Source organism: Pinus tabuliformis, chromosome 2_1 (genome assembly GCF_031772625.1).
Source record: "Pinus tabuliformis cultivar Carrire ecotype Pingquan chromosome 2_1, CPIR1, whole genome shotgun sequence".
Taxonomy (NCBI): domain Eukaryota; kingdom Viridiplantae; phylum Streptophyta; class Pinopsida; order Pinales; family Pinaceae; genus Pinus; species Pinus tabuliformis.
The window spans coordinates 739,933,777-739,954,929 of NC_142299.1; positions in this window are offsets into that span (position 1 = coordinate 739,933,777).

Genomic DNA, 21,153 nt, shown 5'->3' on the forward strand with positions numbered 1-21,153 from the left:
AGCCCAGACTACACACAAGACTTCATTTTGTTTTCATTTGCCTCTGAGCACACTTTGGCAGCCGTATTAATGCAGAAGAGAGAAGGAGTTGAAAGACCAATTGCCTTTTTCAGTCGGATTATAAGAGACGGAGCATTGAAATACAATATCATTGAGAAACAAGCACTTGCGCTTGTAAAAGCTTTGAAAGACTTCCGTGTATATATACTGCATTCCCACATAATAGCATATGTTCCTAGTGCAGCAATTAAAGACGTTTTGGTACAGACAGACCCAGAGGGAAGACGAGGTAAGTGGATTGCTGCATTGTTAGAATATGATGTGGAGATTAAACCAACCAAGTTGATCAAAGGACAAGGACTTGCAAAACTAATGGCTGAAACAAATCTGCAAGTTCTAGACATAAATTTGATTGCTGCCATGACCGATGAAGATGAAGAGAGTATGCCAGTTCAGGTATCTAATATGTTTCTTTCTTCTCCTTGGTATGCTGATATTTTATATGTACTTCAGAATTTGTCTTCACCTCCCGGAATGCCTAGAAATAAGAGTAGAACGTTGAAATTGAAAGCTGCCAAATTCTGCATAATAAATTCTGCATTATATTGGAAAGACCCTGGTGGAATATTGCTGAATTGTTTGGTAGAGGAGGAAGCCAAACGAGTTGTGGAGGATTTTCATAGAGGTGACTGCGGGGGCCATCTATTTTGGAAAACTACAGCGAATAAGATTCTAAGAGCAGGTTTTTATTGGCCTTCGTTATTTTCAGATGTGTTTAAGGCTGTTAAGAATTGTCATGAATGCCAAATTTTTGAAGGAAAGCGGAAACTACAGCCCTTGCCTCTCAAACCTGTTGAAGTTAGTGCGCCTTTTCAGCAGTGGGGATTGGATTTCATCGGGGAAATTCATCCGGCCTCATCAGGACAGCATAGATGGATATTGACTGCCACAGACTATTTTACAAAATGGATTGAAGCTATTGCTACTCGACAGGCCACGGATGCGGTAATCATTTCTTTTCTTGAAACCAATATTTTGTCACGTTTTGGATGTCCTAGTAAGCTAATCACAGATAATGCAGCAGCATTCAAATCAAAGAGAATGGTGGAATTTTGCTATAAATACAATATCAGCCTAGGACACTCAACTGCATATCATCCTCAAGGCAATGGATTGGCCGAATCATCTAATAAATCTTTGGTTAATATCATAAAGAAATTGCTGGAAATTAATAAAAAGAACTGGCACAAGAAATTGGTGAATGCTTTGTGGGCTGATAGGGTGAGTCAGAAAAAGTCTATTGGCATGTCTCCTTTCGAGTTGGTATACGGCACAGACACGGTTTTTCCTACATCGCTTGCTGTCCCAGTAGTCAAATTGCTTCAGGAAGCTGGTAGTGACGAAGATCCCATGCAAAGGAGGATTAATCAGATGATTCATTTGCAGCAGACACGGGAGGAGGTATTGCAAAATACTTTCAAATTGCAGGAGCGCATCAAAAAGATTTATGATAGGAAGGCAAAAACAGACACTTTTCAGCTAGATGAGGTAGTCCTGAGATGGGATGCCCGGAATGAAGATAAAGGAAAACACGGCAAGTTTGAAAACTTATGGAAGGGTCCTTATAAGATTGCAGCATATCGTGGCCAAAACGCTTTCCTTCTCAAAGAAATGAATGGAGATGAATGTCCTGGAGGGCCGATTAATGGTCGGCTGTTAAAGAGATACTACTTCTGAGTATTTTCTGCTCATTTCATCATCATTGTACATATCGTTTTACTTCTGTTTTATTGCACATGTATACTAACTTCTCATCTTCAGTCTGGGGCCCGCAGTGAAGGCTATAATTCTGAAAATAGAGGTTAGTTGGTTTAAGTTTGTCAAGTCAGTTGTATCAGTCTTTTTAGTTTTGAGTCTGTTTTGGTCAAACTGGTTTTTGATTTTCCGTTCAATTCTCAAAATTTTGTGTTGGAATAATGACTCCATCGCCCAATGGATGAAGGCACTGTCTAGCTCTTGCAGAGATCTGTGGTTCTTGGCATCTCCAAGGAGCTACCATCCCCATTGGAGCCAATGTTAGAGTCGGTCTAGTTATCCCTCCGTCAGAGATCAAAGCTCTTTTTTGCATTTCATGTTTAGGTGTCCCATCGGTTTCGATTGGTTGCATTTCGTTAGGCATGCCATAACTCTGACGGAATGGTTTGTGTTACTTATTCCCCTCATGCTTGGCACTGTTGGTTCAGGTCTATTCATAAAAACAAGTCTTTAAAGGTCATGTACAGTCCTGTTTCAAATTTTTGGGTCATAACAATGGTTCTTGGTCATTAGGTCTTGGGTTTGAGTCAGTCTTGTTTTGCAAAGTCTAAGAAGACCAGCAGGCCAGAGGGATGTCCTCGATAGGTGGTTACTTCAATAATTTTTATGATTATACAAATAAATTAGGACTTTTCTTCAAAACTCTGTTTTGAATCATCTCATTTTTGTAAAAATCTTCAAAAATTTCAATTCTTGAAATGTCCAAGCGCAGCCTTGGTCTCCTTTGCCAAAGCATATCATAGCTATCGCTGCAAAAAATTGCAAAGAAAATCATCATTTCAATCAAATTCAAGGAGGAAACCAAAAAGGTCAGAAGTCTATTAATCCTGAAAAAGTGTCAACGACAAAACATTACAAAATGGGTCATGGACCAAGAAAAAATCAAAAGGGAGTCTTTATAAAGATATTTCATGATATTTTCAACTCATTTTGTATGCCATGAGTGAAGAGCATCGTTCCAAAGCGAAATTGTGAATTTGTAAGGAAGTTGGAGCAGTTTCAGGGGCGCGCGACGCGTTGGACTTGGCGCGCGACGCATCAGGAGCACGTGGCGCATCAGGCAAGAAATTGCAGTGCAAAAATACAAGCGCACGACACATCAGAGGCACGCGACGCGTTGGGTAAGGCGCACGACGCACTGGGGTTTTAAGCCTGAAATTTGGTTAGAAGTGCATGAACTCGCCTCATCTCCGCACAAAATTGCAGGTAGGCTCACATCTATCACTTGTGCTTGGTTTTTGAAAGATAAATGTAATGTTTCATGATATGTTTGCCTTTGAAATCCAAGTGGAGAGCCCTCCTTGTCAATGAAATTGCTGTAGGGTTTTAGTGTAAAAATTGCTGTAAGGGTTTCAAAAACAGAGTGTAACCAAGGTTGTCATTATTTCTCCCTTTCCCTTTATTTCTCATTCCCAAATTCACCCTTATTCTCCCCATTAATTCCATCCTTCATCCTACACTATAATCCCTCAAAATCCTAGTCCCTCACCTCTATTACAAAACACATTATCCTTATCATTTCCCTTCCCTTTTCTAAGTCCCTTGTTTTTATTTCCAAATTCCTAATTCCCTAATGCTTCCCCTGTCCTAATATTCCCTTGTGCATTTGTGTCCCCTTGGTCACAACATTCTTAGAGCAAAAGAACAGTTTACAAGTAATTGTACACACAGTTTATACATCAACATATATATTCCAGCTATCTTGTTTTTAAAGACATGTCAGAGACCGAGTCAATTTATGAGCAGGATTATGATAGTGATTCTACACCGGAGTTAAATGTGCCAAGGAGGTATCACAAAGGTGGAAAAAGTGGTCAGCATGTCAGGGAGGAGCCTACTTCTTTGGCTCAATTGCAAGCTTGTCCACTTGCAATGGATTGTTTTCGGTATCAATCATGCTTTGAATACTGTGAGTTGATCTCACAAATCCAGCATCATCGGGAACTAGTCCGTTTATTTGTTCTGCATTTACAGGATGGTCATGTAAACCTTGCCGGAGTGAATTTCACCTTGTCACCCGAAACTATTGCTCGGGCCACTGGGATACCAAATGTAGGGGAGGAATGGAGTAAACGCCAGCAGTTAGACAGATTCTACTATGAGCCATATATCAAGCCCGGGTATATAAGACACTTGAGTGCAGTTTTTCCTTTCAGATTCCTAAGGGATGAGTATGCACCATTGATGAAACTCATCATTCGATATTTCAGTTGCGAGGGCAGATTCTCACGTCTCTATGCGTACCATGTACGTTTGTTGATGCATTTCATAAGGGTACGTATGATGAATATTCCGTTTTTCATGTGTCGCAACATAGAAAGGATGGTGCCTTTAGTACAAAGGAAGAGCCCAGTGCATCAACATAAGATCATCTATCATTATGCGTTGATCAAAATCATAGTGATGCATCAGTTGGCACAGTAGGGCATTACTTGGGAAGATTTCATCTCCCGTGATTACTTTGCAGCATTACAGCCACCTCCCGAGATAGTTCATGATGAGGGAGCACCTTCACACCAGCCAGGCATTCCCGAGACTGAGCATACAAGTGCTCCTCCATATGTGACATACCAGCGAGGCCACAAGGCATTATTTGCATCTACACGACGAGTACTATCTCCACCTGGGGTGGAAGGGGTCTTGTTGACTTCATCAGCACATCGAGTGTTATCTCCACCTCGTGTGGAAGGGGCCTCGCTTTCGACAGTAGCACCGCAGGTACAGGATAAGGGCAAGATGCCCAAGCATGAGGAGAGGCCTTCAGGTGAGCCATCAGGTTTTGTTACTATTCATGATGATGAGACAGCTTCAGAATCAGAGAAGACCCAATATATCAGGTATCTAGAGTAGCGGAATAAACAGCTTGAGGACCAGCACATGATCATAGAGCTACAGAACATCCGTGAGAATCGCCAAGCTGCCCAACATAGAGAAATTGAGTTCACCTCTCTAGAGCAACAGGTAAATGAGGATTGAGAGGCTAATCTCGAGAGGGTCAACATCTACTTGGAGGAGCGGCTGAAAAAGGCCAATAGAGACAATGCATTATTAAAACACATGGCTATGCATTACAAGGCCCGGAACCTAGTTTGCAAGGCGCGAATTAGGAGTCTTAAGGCAAAATTGAAGAAAGTGGTCAAGAAGCAAAAAAGACAAAAGGAGCTTGATCGTCTTCGGATTTTGGCTGAAGCCTCTTTGGCTGAGCATGGTACTTGATTGGGGACCCCCAGCCCAAATTTCAACAAGTTTGGGAAATTTTTTTTCAATTTTTCAATTTTTGGTTAAAAAAACAGGTTTCTTAGCTCAACGCGTAGCGCGCAGCGCGCGACCCAGAAGATTGGGAGGTCCAAATCACAAATGGTTTGCATTTTTGGATTTGTCATGATGAAATATACATGCTCAGCTATTGCCAAGGCATTTCATCAAGGTTTGGGTCCCCAAAAGGTCAAAAAACATGCAAAAAATGACCTCACTGCCCCTTTTTGGACACACAGGAAGTAGTCTTGGGAGAATGCACTTTTGGAGGGGCAAATGGACACCAAATTGGAAAATTCCACTTGGGTTGGAAAGTAGACATCCAGGGCTTTCCAAAAAGCCAACCTGAGCTCAATTTGGATGCCGGGAAGTGCCCCAAAAGCAGGTGGAAAGGCGCGCGGCGCATAGGGCTCAAGCGCGCGGCGCATCAGGGTTTTTTTTGGCACAATTTTCATCTTCAGCTCAGGAAACGAAGCCAATTTGACCAGTTTTGACTTGTGATGGATTTTTTCACTCTTCTTGATGTAATTAATGAAACATGATGTAATTTTGGCACTTTATTACTTGTTCTAGAAGATTCATTCACTAAAAAGTGAAAATTAAATGAATGAATCAGTTTCCTACCTTATAGAGGCAAGTTGTTTTGACTGCCTAGATTGTAGTGCTTTGTTTAGAATTGGTTGAAACAGCTCCTAGGATGATGAGCTCGACCCCTAGAGGCAAGGGAATGAGTTAGCTTGCCTATATTATGTATTTTCTTAGTCATTTTCAGGGTTGGACTCTTGGGGAAGAGGCTTTGAGACTTTATTGTACATTTTACTTCAGCATTTTGGCAAAGGAAAGACCAGGGTTTTGCAGCACTGTTTGGAATTCTTGTGGCTTTATGTCTTGATGGTGTGCTTCTTTCAGTACTTGTAAGTTTGTTATGTGTATCATTTTCCTTCTCTCATCTTCTGCAATTGAACAAATGAAGTGTTAAGGTAGAATTCATAATCTGTAATGCTCTGCCTTTAAGTTTGTTTGATCTCCTATGTTTTCATCTGTTTAAGGAGAACTCTTGAGGTTTTCTTGCTCTCCTTAGCTCCTCACCTGTCTGATCTATTCACCTCATTGCTTTTAAGGCATCAAAACAATTGCCTACCTTGCTCCAATCAGACCTCTGCAGAAACTGTGTCTCATCCCCACACCCAAAATTGCTTTTCCCTTTGATTCAACAAAAACCCCAAAAGCTCACCTTTAAACTTCTGCACTTAATACCTAGCCTAAAATTAGTTACCGTTTTAAAGTCATCTCGCACCCTATTTCTCATTTTCTCGAGATTGACTGGAGAGAGCCCTCTCCTGTCCTCGTAGGGCTAGCTACGAGGCTGAGCGTGGTTTGATGTTGCCTTGAGTTTTGCCTTCCTCAGCTTGGGGCAAATTCGAGCGTTAACACAATGGTCACAAAAATCAAATTCAAAAGTAAAATCATTTAGTCTATTGATTTTTTTTTAAGTTCCCATAGGCCCTTTTTGCCTATATGGACCAATATTTGGTGTTGTAGCATTGTCTTCTTTGTAGGTAACATGAAGTAAGAGATTTCTTAGGAGGTTTTGATTATGAATTTGTAGATTATATATATCTCTTTGCTATATAAATTAAAGAATATTACACTCAATAATGAACTCATCAAGTTAGAACAAAGTGCTCACACAAACACCTTACAACCTTTGTTAGAGAAATACCATACACACTTGCATGATTACTAATGGTAGGTTTCATGCAAAACATAAAATGTTCAAAACTCCATTGATCCCCTTTACCAGTACGGAATTTGATTAGAGCTATACTATGACCAACTATCCTAGGAGGAGAATAATCACCATCGTATACCATCCCACTTTCATATTTCTCATACAATAACAACTAGCATTGATGGGAAGTCACATGAAAGGAATATCTAGATTCTATCAGCCATGTACTTTGGCTTGCATAGGTTTCCAAATCTACAACAAAAGAGAATATTTTTAGATTCACCATCATAATCATTCCTTTCGTCGTCGTCGTCGTCGTCCTCCTCCTTCTCTTCCTTGAAATCTATTTTGAAATGCTTGACCTTCCTATAGTTCCAACATTTTTCCTTTGACTTTCCAAGAGACTTATGACTCTCATGGGATTTGTATTTTCCCTTTTCTTTCTCCTTCAACATTCCACAAACAACCATGACCTCATTAGTGGATTTAATTTTTTTTCTCCTCGTCCCATTTGAGATTAAAGCAAACATGACCTCATCAAGCAATGATGAATCTAATAAAGAACACAAAACGGTCATAAAATAATCCTCCTCATCCATCTTCACTCCAACTGAGATCAACTAGGTCACAATAATATTAAATGTATTCAAGTGCTCAAAGAATAATAGTCATTTCCCATTCTCAAGGAGAAAAAAATTCATAGAAAATTTTTATTAACCAAGAATTTAGCTTGATATAATTCCTCTAGCTTCTGCAAGAGAGTTGCATAATTTTTTCCTTAGAAATGTTTAATAATATCGAATCAACCAAACTAAACCTTATGTAATTTATTTCCCTTCTCTCCAACGTCACCCATTATTTATATTTCATACGAGTTGGATTGATTCCAAATATTGCAACCCATAGATCTTAATTTGCAAAAAATATCCTCCATCTTGAGCTTCTATACTCTAGTGCCATTAAAATTATTCATTTTTATTCTAGTTGTGCTTTCCATTTTCTTGCAACAAGATTTCCTTATGTGTAAATATCCCAGTCAAACATATATTATATTACAGAGCCTTCTTCCTAATAACTTTGATTGAAGGTGATTATGCTTTGATACCAAATGAAAAGTGGCAAAGGTACAAATTGCTTCCACATTAATCGACGAGAGAAGAACATGCATACACTAAAAACATAATAATTGCAAACACATGAAATAAACAAAAAACCATTAACAACATGATATCCTTAGGAAAACTCTTTTGAGAGAAAAATCCCACACTTTAAAGAACAATAAATTATTGTTGTGCTGAGAGGTGCTCTACAACCCAATATATGGGAGATGTGTAGATGTAATGTAAGTATGTCAACATTTTTTAAATGTCAGCTCTATAGGAGAGATGTGTAGGCTTAATGTAATGTAAGTATGTAAACATATAATAAATGTTGGATATATTACAGATTACAGATGGTGGAGATACATATACAAATCATTATATGTAGAGAAAGAAAACTAAACACAATAAAAATGTATCACTGTGTAAATCAACTCCTAATAAACTCTTTATTATTATTTTTATTTATCAAAAAATCACAAAAATATTTCATGAAACGTTGAAACACCATTCACCAGATGATCTATGTTGGAGTTGAGGAGTAGAAGAGGCACACCACCATTGACCCTTTCTTCAGTATTGTTATGTTCTGCAAGACGTCTTTAATTACAACCTCTAAAATCCCTATTGGAACTGGTGGGTATCACTTTCCTCTTCACAACACACATGTAATTTGACATCATAATAAATGACTCTTTGATCCTTTATCTACCACTATGTCCCCAAATTTAGGAAATTCAACACCCTCCAAGAAACAAATGCACAAAATCTTGGATGCATTGATCAATCACCTCTGTGAAAAGAATAGACAAGATGTTAAGGTCATTGAGCCAGGTTCAAGAGATGTTATTGAAGGTGTAGCGATGGAAAATGTCCTCACGTTAATGGCAATGCCATATCTTGCCTTGTGTTAGAATAGTTGAAGAACTCTTTGATGCACCAACATGAATGTTTTCTCAATAATTTCATTACTAAAATATAATGGATGCATATGAGGTCAACTTGGTTGCTATTGCTTTCAGTCCTTGGTGTTGTCTCACTGAAAACATCTCAAAATACCTTCCTGTAGACTATAGAAATATAAGAGACCTTCCTCTAAGCTATAGAAACATAATATTACTCAATTGTCTTGGACATTACTCCATAATACATCAAATGAAATTAAATCACAATTGCATCTGAGGCATTTGGCATGCCATTTTTACCTCTACACGTATTTTTATTTTGGAATAGGTTTTGAACAAAAACCTAATTTTTTACGGAATATTCACAAAATATTTTTAGTAATAAAAGGTTAATATTTATTTCTAATTGTGTCTTTTTAATTTTTAATTCACTTAAAATAAAATAAAATAAGATATATACAAAATATTTTAAGGGAATTTTCGCACATGTCATATTGATAAACTATGGTATTGGCCCATTTTATTGTAACAAAGTCTATTTAAAAATTAAAAATTCTCCATAGTAAAATGGAGTGAAACTCTATGATTAAGAATATTGTTACATTTTTTTATTATATATTGTATTTATGTATGTATGTATAACTTATATATTGATTCTTCTATACTTAGTAATAATTTAAATAAAAGTTGAGCTTTTTTGCGACTGGCTGAGCGCTGCTGCCCTCGCTGCGACCTGCGTAGCCTGACTGGGCGCTGCCCTCTCGGCCTCTCCGCCCCGATCCGGGTCCTCCTGACTGCGGGGCTGCCTGGATCTGCCAGGCCTTCTCTGCCAAGACCGCACTGTGCGTCTGCACCTGCCAGAACTGCCTGGATCGCCCTCGTTTTGCAGGGTTTGATCGGATCTCTTTTTTCCGAGTTTGAGATGCCTTGCTTCCTGTTCTTGCTTGGAGCAGATCGGGTTTGCTGATCTGTGCTCTGCAATGGAGGCCCAAGGCTCGCCTACCGGTCCCTCGCATGCTCCACCCCCGGAAGCTGAAGCAGCCTTCTCCTCTCTCCTGGCTTCGCTGCCCAAAAAGAAGAAGTCTGAAATCTCTAAATTCGTTAAAAGGCTCGACGATGTTCCGGAGGTAAACCTTCCTCCTGAGGGTCCGATCCAGGTTGCCTTGTCCTTGGCAGATCGAGCCCTGGTGGGTCAATTCACGGGCCTTTGGCCCTCGCCAAAATCAACAGAAAACTGGGTCATCAAGAACTGGGTTCCCCTGATCGAGAACAATGTCACCTCTTATTTTCTGGGTAGAGGCTTCTTCCTGTTTGAGTTCAACACAAAGGAGGACAAAGACCTGATCTTCAGGAATGGGCCATACTTCATGGGACCTCAGGGTCTCTATCTCAATAAATGGACCCCTGACTTCGACCCGACCATGGATGTCCCAACGGCGGTTCCTGTCTGGGTTCGGCTCCCTAATCTCCCGGTGCATTGGAAAATTCATTGATAGAGCAAACAACAATGACCAGTATGATTGCGCCCGAATCTGTGTCGAGGTAGACTTAGAGGTGGGGCTTCCGGAGGCCATCAAATTAAAGGTAGGCAGTTGGATGCACGTTCAAGTGCTGGACTACGAGCAACTTCCTTTCAAATGTCGTAAATGCCATATCTATGGCCACTTTGCAAGAGGGTGCCCGAACAAAGGGGAAGCAGAGAAAGGTAAGGAAGAGGGCTGGAACCAAGTCAAGAGGTCAAAGGCATCCCAAAAGAAGTCTGGGGTTCATGTCCCCCATCCTGCCTCCACTCAGAACGCTCCCCCGTCAAAAAGTCAAGAAAACAGGTATGTGGTCTTAAGCTCCGCTGAAGAGACTCCCCAGGAAGAAGATAAGCAAGATATTCCACCAGAAAAAACGACTTCAACAGATGCAAGACCTGACGAAAGTGCCACGGCAAGAAACAAGGAAAAGCAAACAGAAGCATCCGAGGAGGAACATGACTCGGAGGAGTCTGAGGAGGATGGAGAAATAGGAGACATGCAGACATCGGTCAGAAGATCTGCAAGAGGCCGTAAATCTGCTAGAGAAAAGAGAGATCAGGAAACCTACAAGGACAAGCTTCAGGGTAGCCAGCCCACTCTGGAGAAACTCCTTGGGAAAAATCCGAAGACGAACAAAAATCAAGTGCAGGGTTCTAAGGGAGCCCATCATCATAAAAATAAATGATGAAGATCATCTCCTGGAATTTCAAAGGAATGGGGAGCAAAGTGAAAGAAGAAGCAACAAGAAGTCTTATAAGAAGAGAAGCCCCAGACATTCTTCTGATCCAGGAGACCAAAATGGAGGACAAGGAGTTTCTCCAAATTAGCAAAAAGTTTTGGAAAGGAAGCAGCGGACACGCAGTTTCAGCACGGGGAGCCTCTGGGGGTCTGGGCTCCCTCTGGAACCCTCTCAAGTATAGGCTGGTCACCGAGTGGTTGTTTTTGAAGCTCCAGCCTTTGGACTCAAGGGAGGCAGTCAGCCTTTTCAATGTCTACGTTCCAACAAATATAGGGGAGAAAAGAGAGTGTTGGGACTCCATCAGACAACTGTCGGAGTCAGAAAATTTGGAAAACATCATTGTGGCAGGGGATTTAAACCTTACCATGCGTATGGAGGAAAAGCGAGGAGGAACAATCATAAGGGACCCTGCAAGGGAATGGGTGGAAGACCTCATGCAGGACTGGGATCTGCTAGACATCCCTCCAGAAAATGGTAAGTACACCTGGTCTAATAAAAGAATAGGTCCTGGTCATATTGCTGCTAGACTTGATAGATGCTTGGTGCAGAGTTCCTTCCTTCTGCTGGGCTTAGAATCCAGATTGCATATCCTCCCATGTAGCGCTTCTGATCATAAGCCAATTTTGCTGGAGATGTCGGGCCATAAAGATTTGGGTCCCATCCCCTTCAGATTCAATCCTCTTTGGGTTAAGGAACCAGAGTTCCTGAAGCTGGTTCAAGACTGCTGGATTTTGCCTGTAAAAGGTTCCCCTTTCTTCATATGGGAAGAAAAGCTTAGAAGATTGAAAGCGGCCCTCAAATCTTGGGCCAAATCCCTCCCCTCCCCTGCAAAAGAGAGAAAGCAGGCCCAGGATAACCTCGCCCACCACCATGCTCAAAGTGAGGATGCAGAAATCACTAAAGAAGTTCTAGACAAGGAAGCTGAGCTCCAGCAAATCTTCCATAAAGCCTGCCTTTCGGAGGAAGAGCATTGGAGACAGAAGTCAAGGAGTTTATGGCTTAAAGCAGGAGACAGAAATTCTGCCTTCTTCCACAAACAAGCTCAAGCCAGAAAGAGCTTCAATTCTATTGCAGAAATTAAAGATGGCAGCTCAACTCACAAAGATTTTGATAGCATAAAGAGAGCAGCTTTCAATCATTTTCAAAACCTGTATAGAGAAGAGGGAGTGACGGACCCTAACTCTAAATTCTTGGAGGCGATCCCTCCTAGGATCTCTCCCTCAATGAACCAACAGCTCGAGGCGAAGATCTCTATACAAGAAATAAAAGATGCTCTCTCCGACATGGAGCCGGACAAAGCCCCGGGCCCGGATGGCTTCACTGCAAGATTCCTTCAAACCTGCTGGCAGATTGTGGAGAAAGACCTCTACAAAATGGTTTTGAAATCACAAACTTGCTAGAAAATTGGGGGCAACACTAATTCAGCCTTCCTCGCCCTCATCCCCAAGGAAAAGGGTGCTAAAGAATTCAATCGGTTCCGCCCCATCTCTCTTTGTAATATTGGATACAAACTGATCACAAAGGTCATTGCCAATAGACTAAAAGGCATTCTTCCAGCCATCATCCCGGAGAACCAAGGCGGATTTGTTCAAGGGAGACAACTTGTTGACAATTTCATCTTGGTTCAAGAGGCGATCCACTCGAGCCAGCTATGCAAAGAGAAAGGTATGGTAATTAAATTAGATTTAGCTAATGCTTTTGATCGGGTCAGACTTAGCTTTCTTTGGGAGGTCCTGAAAAAATTCGGCTTCGGAATGGGTTTTTTAAAATGGATTCGTGCTTGTATTGCTGACCCTTGGATCGCCCCTCTTGTGAATGGGAGAGCAGCTAGTTTCTTTAAAGCCTCAAGGGGGTTTAGGCAGGGTTGCCCCCTCTCTCCACTCCTCTTTGTTCTTCATGTTTCTGTCCTGAGTTTCTACCTGGATCAGAAACTGGTTGACCAAGAGATCCTGGGACTCAATATAGCAAGAGGTGTTAAAAATGTCAATCACACCCTATTCGCGGATGATACCCTCTTATTAGGGGCTGCCTCTGCCAGATCTGCTTCAAGTTTCAAGGAGGTCCTGGACGACTACAGTGAAGCTACAGGCAGCAACTTAAACAGGGGTAAGTGTAAAATCTTTTGTTGGAATATTTCGACTTCCACCCTTACAATCATTTCAAGAATTCTGGGCTTCACTGCTTCCCTTAACTGGTCCTCCTTCACATATTTGGGCCTCCCCATTTTTCGTAAATTGGCTTACAGCAAAGATTGGGTCCCTCTGTTGGATAAATTTAAGGCCAAAATCCAAGCTTGGGGGTTTTCATGGCTAAATCTCGCTGGCAAAACTGTCCTCATCAAATCCGTTCTCTGCAACCTGCCCATTTTTCAATTCTCTGTAATTCTAGCCCCTTCAGGCATCATAAAAAAAATGGAAGCCTTCATTCGCAAGTTCTTCTGGAAAGGGGGCAATCATAATGACAGGAAAATCCCTTTGGTCAGCTGGGAGAAAATTTGCAAGCCTCAGAGCGAAGGAGGCCTCAACTTCAAGGATCTCAACCTCCAAAACATAGCCATGGGTGCCAAGATCTTCTGGAGAGTCATTGGATCACATCCAGGCTGGGCGCAAAGAGCTCTTTGGAGAAAATACTTCAGGGGAAAGAGAAAGAGATGCTTGGACGCCCCTCTACCCACCACAGGCTCTCAGCTGATCAAACTTTGCCAAAAAGCAGTCCCTTTAATCAGAGACAGAGCATACTGGATTCCTGGAAACGGTAAGGATTGCAAGATATGGGAAGATAGAATCATGATGCATCCTCCCTTATCGTCTCACAGCTCCCTACAACCGCTGCGCTTGTGGTTGGACAACGCAGGCTGCAACACGCTTTGGGACATCTCGCAGTGGGAAGGCAGAACATGGCTGCGCTGGAGACTCCCTCCTGTCCCTCCTGAGCTGTCTCAAGCTCGCGATCTGCTCCTTGCATCGCTAAACGGGATGGCGCCTCTGAGCGTGGGTAAGAAGGACGCCCGAGGATGGGGAGCCGCCCCAGGACTGTACATGGTGGCGCAAGGTTATAAGAGTTTGCAGGATCGACCTCATGTCCCCCCGAACCCAGCTGTATGGAATGGGATCTGGAACATTAAATCCATGCCCAAGGTCGACGCCTTTTGCTGGCTGTTATGCCACAGAGCGATATTAACAGCCGATAGATTGCAGAAGAAAGGCTTTCAAGGCCCCTCCCGCTGCCATTTATGCTGTGAAAATGAGGAGAACGCTCAGCATATCATGCTGGACTGCAATTATTCAAGAGAAATCTGGCAAGGACTTCTGAGTTTCTGGAATTCTGAATTCACTTTGCCCATGACTATTCCTGATCTCTTTGCAAATTGGCGGAATTACTACCCTGAAACTCTCCCAAAAAACGAAAGATTCAGAGCAGCATGGCTCTCCCTGCCGAAATTCGCTTGCTGGCAGATCTGGCTCGAGCGCAACAGAAGAGTTTTCAGGGATGAAAGTCTCAACGCACAGGTTATTATCATTAAAACAAAATGCCTTTGGAAAGAAAGTCTTGGGGATTATCTGCCAGAGCTGAATCTGAGTCAGCATGACTTAGATTGGGGCGCCTCGATGGGCCTCCATTTCTCAGGCGAAATTAGGCACCACAAGATCACAAAAGAATGGCAATTCAGGGGGAAGGAGAACGAACTGTCAGATTTGCTTCTCAGGCAATCCAGATCTTCTTTGTTCTTCGACGGAGCAGCGAAAGGCAATCCTGGATTGGCTGGGGCAGGTGGCATTATAAAAAATAAAGAGGGCATAACAGTGGCAAAGTTCGCTTGGGGATTAGGGCAGTCAACCAGCATGCAAGCTGAGGCCTTGGCACTTCTGCAAGGCCTTAAGCAAGCAAAGGCTATGGGTCTTTCAGAAGTCAGCATTATAGGAGATTCTCAAGCCATCATCAAAGTCTTAGTAGAGGATTCCTCTCTTGTAGACATCAGCCTGGCAAGAATCATTTCAAGAATCAGAACCTTGATGAAATTCTTCCGGACTACATCTCTCCTCCATGTCTTGAGAGAAAATAATAAAGATGCTGATATAGAAGCCAACAGGGCAGTTCCTCTTTCCGCTGGCTGTCTCTTGGTAGACGAAATTGAGAGCTGGGACTCCATTCCATAACGATTGTCATGTTCTTCTGCATTTTGCTAAATCAGTTTGTTTGTCTATTTAAGATAGGGAAAATAACAGAGATAGAATCGATAGTCTGGAATAAATTCCGCGGGTACCCAGGATTTGGGACCTCTGATCAGCTAGTGGAAGGAAAGTTAAGGGCTATGCCCGACCAAATGTAACCGGTGAAAGGCAGTTTGGCCAAAGATCAATATAATTCCATACCCGTTCTTGTAAAAAAAAAAAAAATTTAAATAAAAGTTATAATTTAATTAATTTTTATGGATTTTTTCAATCTTGGTAATGTGAGATGTATCATGAGGTAAAGTGTGTTGATGCCTCTTATGGATTGTTGCTTATAAGCATTTGTCTATCACTCTCTACTATTAAGAATATTTCTTAAATATTCTTTGGAGGTTATATCCATTCCATCCACTTAACAATTAGATTAAAATTCTTAGAACTTGTTTCTAATCTTGCATTTCATATTTTCTATTAATGATATAATGAATCTTAAACCTTAAATAATCTATAAAAAAATTAATTAATTATTTATAAATATCTGGCTCTAAATAATTAAAGGATATTACATAATATATATATGATATTATGCCTTTTTTGATAAGTATATATGACAACCCTGAGGGTTAGCTCAATTGGTCAAGTTACCATCATTAGAAGACCTTTGAAATTGAGAGTTCATAGGTTCAATTCTCTTGACACCCTCGAGGTCAGGCTCTAGGTTGAGCCGAAAGAAAGCGATTCCTTCAAGTGGATTTTCCTTGTACAAATATTCTATGAACATAATGGTCACTGACCTCTGAGGTTGGTGGAGAGAGAGAGAGAGAGAGAGAGAGAGAATGTGATGGTGGCGAGAGAGAAAGAGAGGGAGAGAGAGGAAAGGAGGGAGATAAGGAGAGAGGGAGGGAGAGAGACAGAAGAAGTTGGATGGAGAGAGAGAGGGAGAGAAGAATAAAGACATAGAGAGATAGAGGTGGAGAAAGAGAGGGAGTGACAAACGAGAGACAAAAAAAGAGTGAGGCGGAGAGGATAGAAGGAGGGGAGAGAGGGGGGGGAGAATGGAAAGAGGGGTAGAGGGACACATAAACATAGAAAGAGAGTATTTTTGGAGGGTGAGATTGAGAGACAAAGGAGAGATGAAGGGATATAAAAATATAGATGGAGAGAGAGAGAGAGAGAGAGAGAGAGAGAGAGAGAGAGAGAGAAAACATGTGTGTTTTTTGGGGTGATATAGAAAGAGACAAAGAAGGAGAGATGGAGGGAGAGATATATATATATAGATGGCAGGGGAAGAGAGAGGGAAGAAGAGAGAGTCAGAGAGAGGGAGGGAGAGGTAGAGAGAGAGGGAGGGGAGAAAGAGAGAGATGGGGGAGAGAGAGAAGGAGAGAGGGAGGGAAATATACATAGAGATGGACAGGGGAAAGAGGGAAGAAGAAAGAGACACACATAGACAAATACAAATATTATAGAGTATCATATAATATTGAAAATTATTAACCATATAGGAAGAGGAAGTAAGGCTTTTACAAAAGGTAAAATAAGTTGGATTTAAAAATCAATGGATATTTTGGCTTTTCACTTAAGTACATGCATTGATTTTAGTGTAGATGTTGATTTCTAATCCTATTTGATTTATTGTGATGGACACATTGATTTTAGTGTTGTTGGTTTCTAATCCTATTTGATTGCTAGCACTAGATGCATTAATTTCGGTGTAGATGTTGATTTATGATTTACTGTAACTAGATGTATGATGTACATTAATTTCAAAGTAATTAGATTAATAATGTGCACTGGTTTAAGTGTAAGTACAAAAAATTTTATTGATGATGTGCATTGATTTTTGTGTTACAGTAATTCAACCATAAATAAAACACTTGAAATTTTATGTTAGATAAAATGTTCACATACTTGAAATGTTTGCTTCCTGAAATTGCAAACTATTTTTAAATGACTACATTCATATTATTCCCATTTTTCATCATTCAACATTGTTAGTCACTTTCCATTCAAATGAGGTAATAGAAAATGACTATCATTGAAACTTACTTGTGGTTTAACACTACATAAGTCACAATTATTGATTTTGGAGAAAGATACTATTAATATTGGAGATTAAGAGAGGCAATGTATGACATTTACTACAATAGCTTGAGTTAAAGATTTGAATACTCTACGATTTCAACCACCCTTTTCATATGATAAACATCAAAACTAACATGTGTGACAATAAGAATAGTAGAAGAAAATAGTTTGAGATTGATCACAATGAATATTATTTGTAATTGTTGGAAAAATGTAGCAAGAAAGGCTCAATTTGACTTTAGCCTTAGTCAAATTGAATGAATTTCCACATCAACAGGACAACTTGGAGGCATTTAACTAGTGTGACATGGATCTTGTCACTTAGTTAGCTCAATAAATTTGAGTTAGAGGGCTTGGAGTTCAGTTATGCATGTGTGATTGCTAATTTTTGTATTCCAGTTCAATTATTTTCAGTTGTATTCAATTAACTGACTTCTAACTATTGATAGAGTCAATTGAAGGCTAGTGATGCAGTGAGATATCAGTATAACTTAGAGACCTATTAGTTAACTGATCAATCAACCCAAAATAGGTAGTGCATGTAAGGAATTCGAGTTCCTTAGCTGAAGTGGATATGACAAGGTAGTGTAACATCAATTGTAAACTAGTTTTGAGTGTATAGGTGTTGCATATAGTCGGTGATCAATCCTTGGAAATTGTGCAATCAATTTGGAGGAAATTCCTATCTTTTAGGGGCCAATTTCCTTAGGATTGGTGCAAGAAAATAAGAGGCTTGGTGGGAAAATAATTGGCTAAGTGTTGGCCAGATTTTCTCATTGAGCATAGAGAAAAAATATTCTTTTGCAGGTTGTGCTTAGAGCTAGAGCTAGCAATTGTAATATTTTCTCTATTCATCTGATTAATGCAAAGAGGCTTGAGGGGGTTTTCCTAGTTGGGTTCCCCTAGAAATCACTATGTATTTGTGGTTTTTATTATTGCAAGTCTATGCATGTTATTCTAAATTGTGATTTTCATTCTGTAGATCAATAGAGTAGAATTGTGTCTCTTGTTTTCAGGTTGAAACCTTGAGTAGTTACAATTTCTATCAAAATTTATACATGCTATCAAAGCCCTGAAATCACATTAGAACCAATATTTCGAATTTGTTCATGAGGAATTTCAAAGTAGAAGCTTCAGTGCAACAATTTTTCTTCAGGATCACGAGAATGTCTTTCAATGGATTGAGATTGGAGTATTCCTTGGAGGGTAGCTCAAAATTTATAGCCTGGAAGGATCGAATGGAAGCAGTACTCAATGAATATAGTGTGTTAGAATATGTTAAATCTAACATTGCAAAACCCCAACAGTCTTATGCACAAAAAATAGCCCAATGGAATAAGGATGTTGCAAAGCCCAGGATAATTCTTTTGGAAGGTGTGAGGGACCATGTGGTCTCAAATATCCATGGAAAAGAGACACCATTTTCTATGTGGAATACATTGAATGAGCTATTTGAGAATAAAAATGACCATATAAAATTGGCCTTGAAAGACATACTTCGAAACATTATAATGTAGAAAAATGACACTATTCCATAATATCTCTCTAGGTTTACACAAGTTTAAGATGAACTTGGAAGGGTTGGGGTGAATGTAGCAGAAGATGACCTGGTGATCCTAACTCTTCTAGGCCTTCCAAAATCTTGGCATGACTACCAAGACTCTATGAATGGAAGGGAAAAAATACCAAATTAGGAAAGGTTGTGATATGATTTGGTTCAAGAAGAGTTTAGGAGAAATAACAAAGATGGGACATCATCCAGATGAGGATGAAGATAATTTTGCCTTGGTTGGAAACGGGAAGAAAGGAAAAGAAAAAAAGACCCAGAGGAAACCTGAATCTAGCCAAAATAATGGCAAGAAGAAATAATTGAGCAAGATAAAATGCTTCCAATACCACAAATACAGGCACTATGCAACAAAATTTCTGCATAAGAAGTCTAACAAGAATCCTTCAGGAGGAGCAGTAAGTGAAACAATGGCTTCACAATTTAAATTAGACTTCACCATAATATCATGCATGACCAACACTGCTATGAGGAGTGTTTGGTACCTTGATTCCGGTGCCTCATTCCATGGGACAAGGTGCAAGGGTTTTTTCAGTATCTTAGAGTAGAAGGATCTCTAGATGAATATCGAATTGAGTGATGATGGGAGGTACAATGCTACAAGAATTGGTATTGTCACCTTTGAGAGGGAGAAAGCATCTCCTCTTTGCCTCAAAGATGTTATGTTTGTACATGAGCTGAAGAAGAACCTGACCTCTATAGTAGTATTGTAGGATAATGACTATGATGTTATTTTAAGTAAATGGAAAGCATTTCTAAGACACAACTACTAAGAAAGTGAAGCAGATTGGAGTTTAGGTCAAGAAACTATACAAAATTGAGGGGGGAGATTGTGCTACATTGACCAACAAGGTAGAAAAAGTGCAGAGTCGAGATGTTGGAGAAATATGGCATAGGTGATTGGGTCATCTACACCATGGCTGAGATAATAGAGCATATGAAATCTTGGAGTGAGTCCAATATAATTTTTTTGGACCCTTTTCTACAACCTCCACAAAAAAACATAAGTACAATGCTATTTTTATTGATGATTTCTCTAGAAAATGATGGATCTTCTTCATGTGGAAGAAGGATGAAGTTTTCGTAAAATTTGTTGATTTCAAGGCATTGGTTGAGAAGGAGACTGGGAAGAAGGTGAAGGCTCTTAGTAGTGACAAAGGAGGTGAATTTGTTTCATATGCCTTTAAGGATTTATGTGCAAAAGGAGGTATATGAAGGGAACTAACAACACCTGATAACCCACAATAGAATGGGGTAGCTGAGAGGAAGAACATGAGGATAGTGGGAGTATAAAGGGACATGTTGCATGATCAGGGGCTTCAATTGCATATATGGGCATAAAAATGCAACATAACAGTCTATTTGTAGAACCAGAGTCCTCATAGAATACTTGGTATAATCACACCAAAGGAAGATTCCTTTGGGAGAAATCCTGATGTGTCTCATTTCATAATTTTTGGAGATTCAATTTATTGTCATGTCTCCAAGGATTTGAGGAAAAAACTTGAGCCTACAAAAGAGTTGGGATTTCTTGTAGGATAGATCAAAACTCCACCTAATTACCGGGTGTATTCGCCTTCACTGAGGATGACATTTGTGAGGAGAGATGTCAAGCTCGATGACAAGAAAGCTATGATATGCTCTCTGGAATGAGAGATAAGTATCCTAGTGGACCACGATCTTCTAGCTTCAAAGGAGGAGCCTCAGGATGAGCTTCAAGAGGTTGTTAAACAACCACATGCAGTGGAGTAGAAACGAGGTAGAGTGGAGGCACCCACTCAACCATAATATTCTAGAGAGGGGAGGAAGAGAACCAAAGAATCTGATAGATTGTTGCAATATTCTAGGGAGAATGTGGGAGCACCCACATCACAACACATGCAGAGGAGATCACTTGATAGGTACACTGGTTACATGGCTCTCATGATAGAGCTCATTGAGACAACACCTTCCTCATTTGAGGAAGCAATTTCTCAAGCTATTTGGGTTAATTCCATGGTGGAAGAATATGAGTCCATCATGAAGAACAATGTATGGGAGGTGGTGTCAGGACTAGAAGGGAAATCAGTGGTTGGTTCCAGATGGATCTACAAATTAAAGCATGTAGCTCACAAGAGCATCGAGAAATACAAGGCCAAATTTGTGGCCAAATGATTCTCTTAGATAAAGGGAGTGGACTATGAGGAAATTTTTGCACCAGTTGCAAGATATTCCTCAATCAGATCCATTCTAGAATTGGCTGTGTAGATGGGGTGGAAAATCC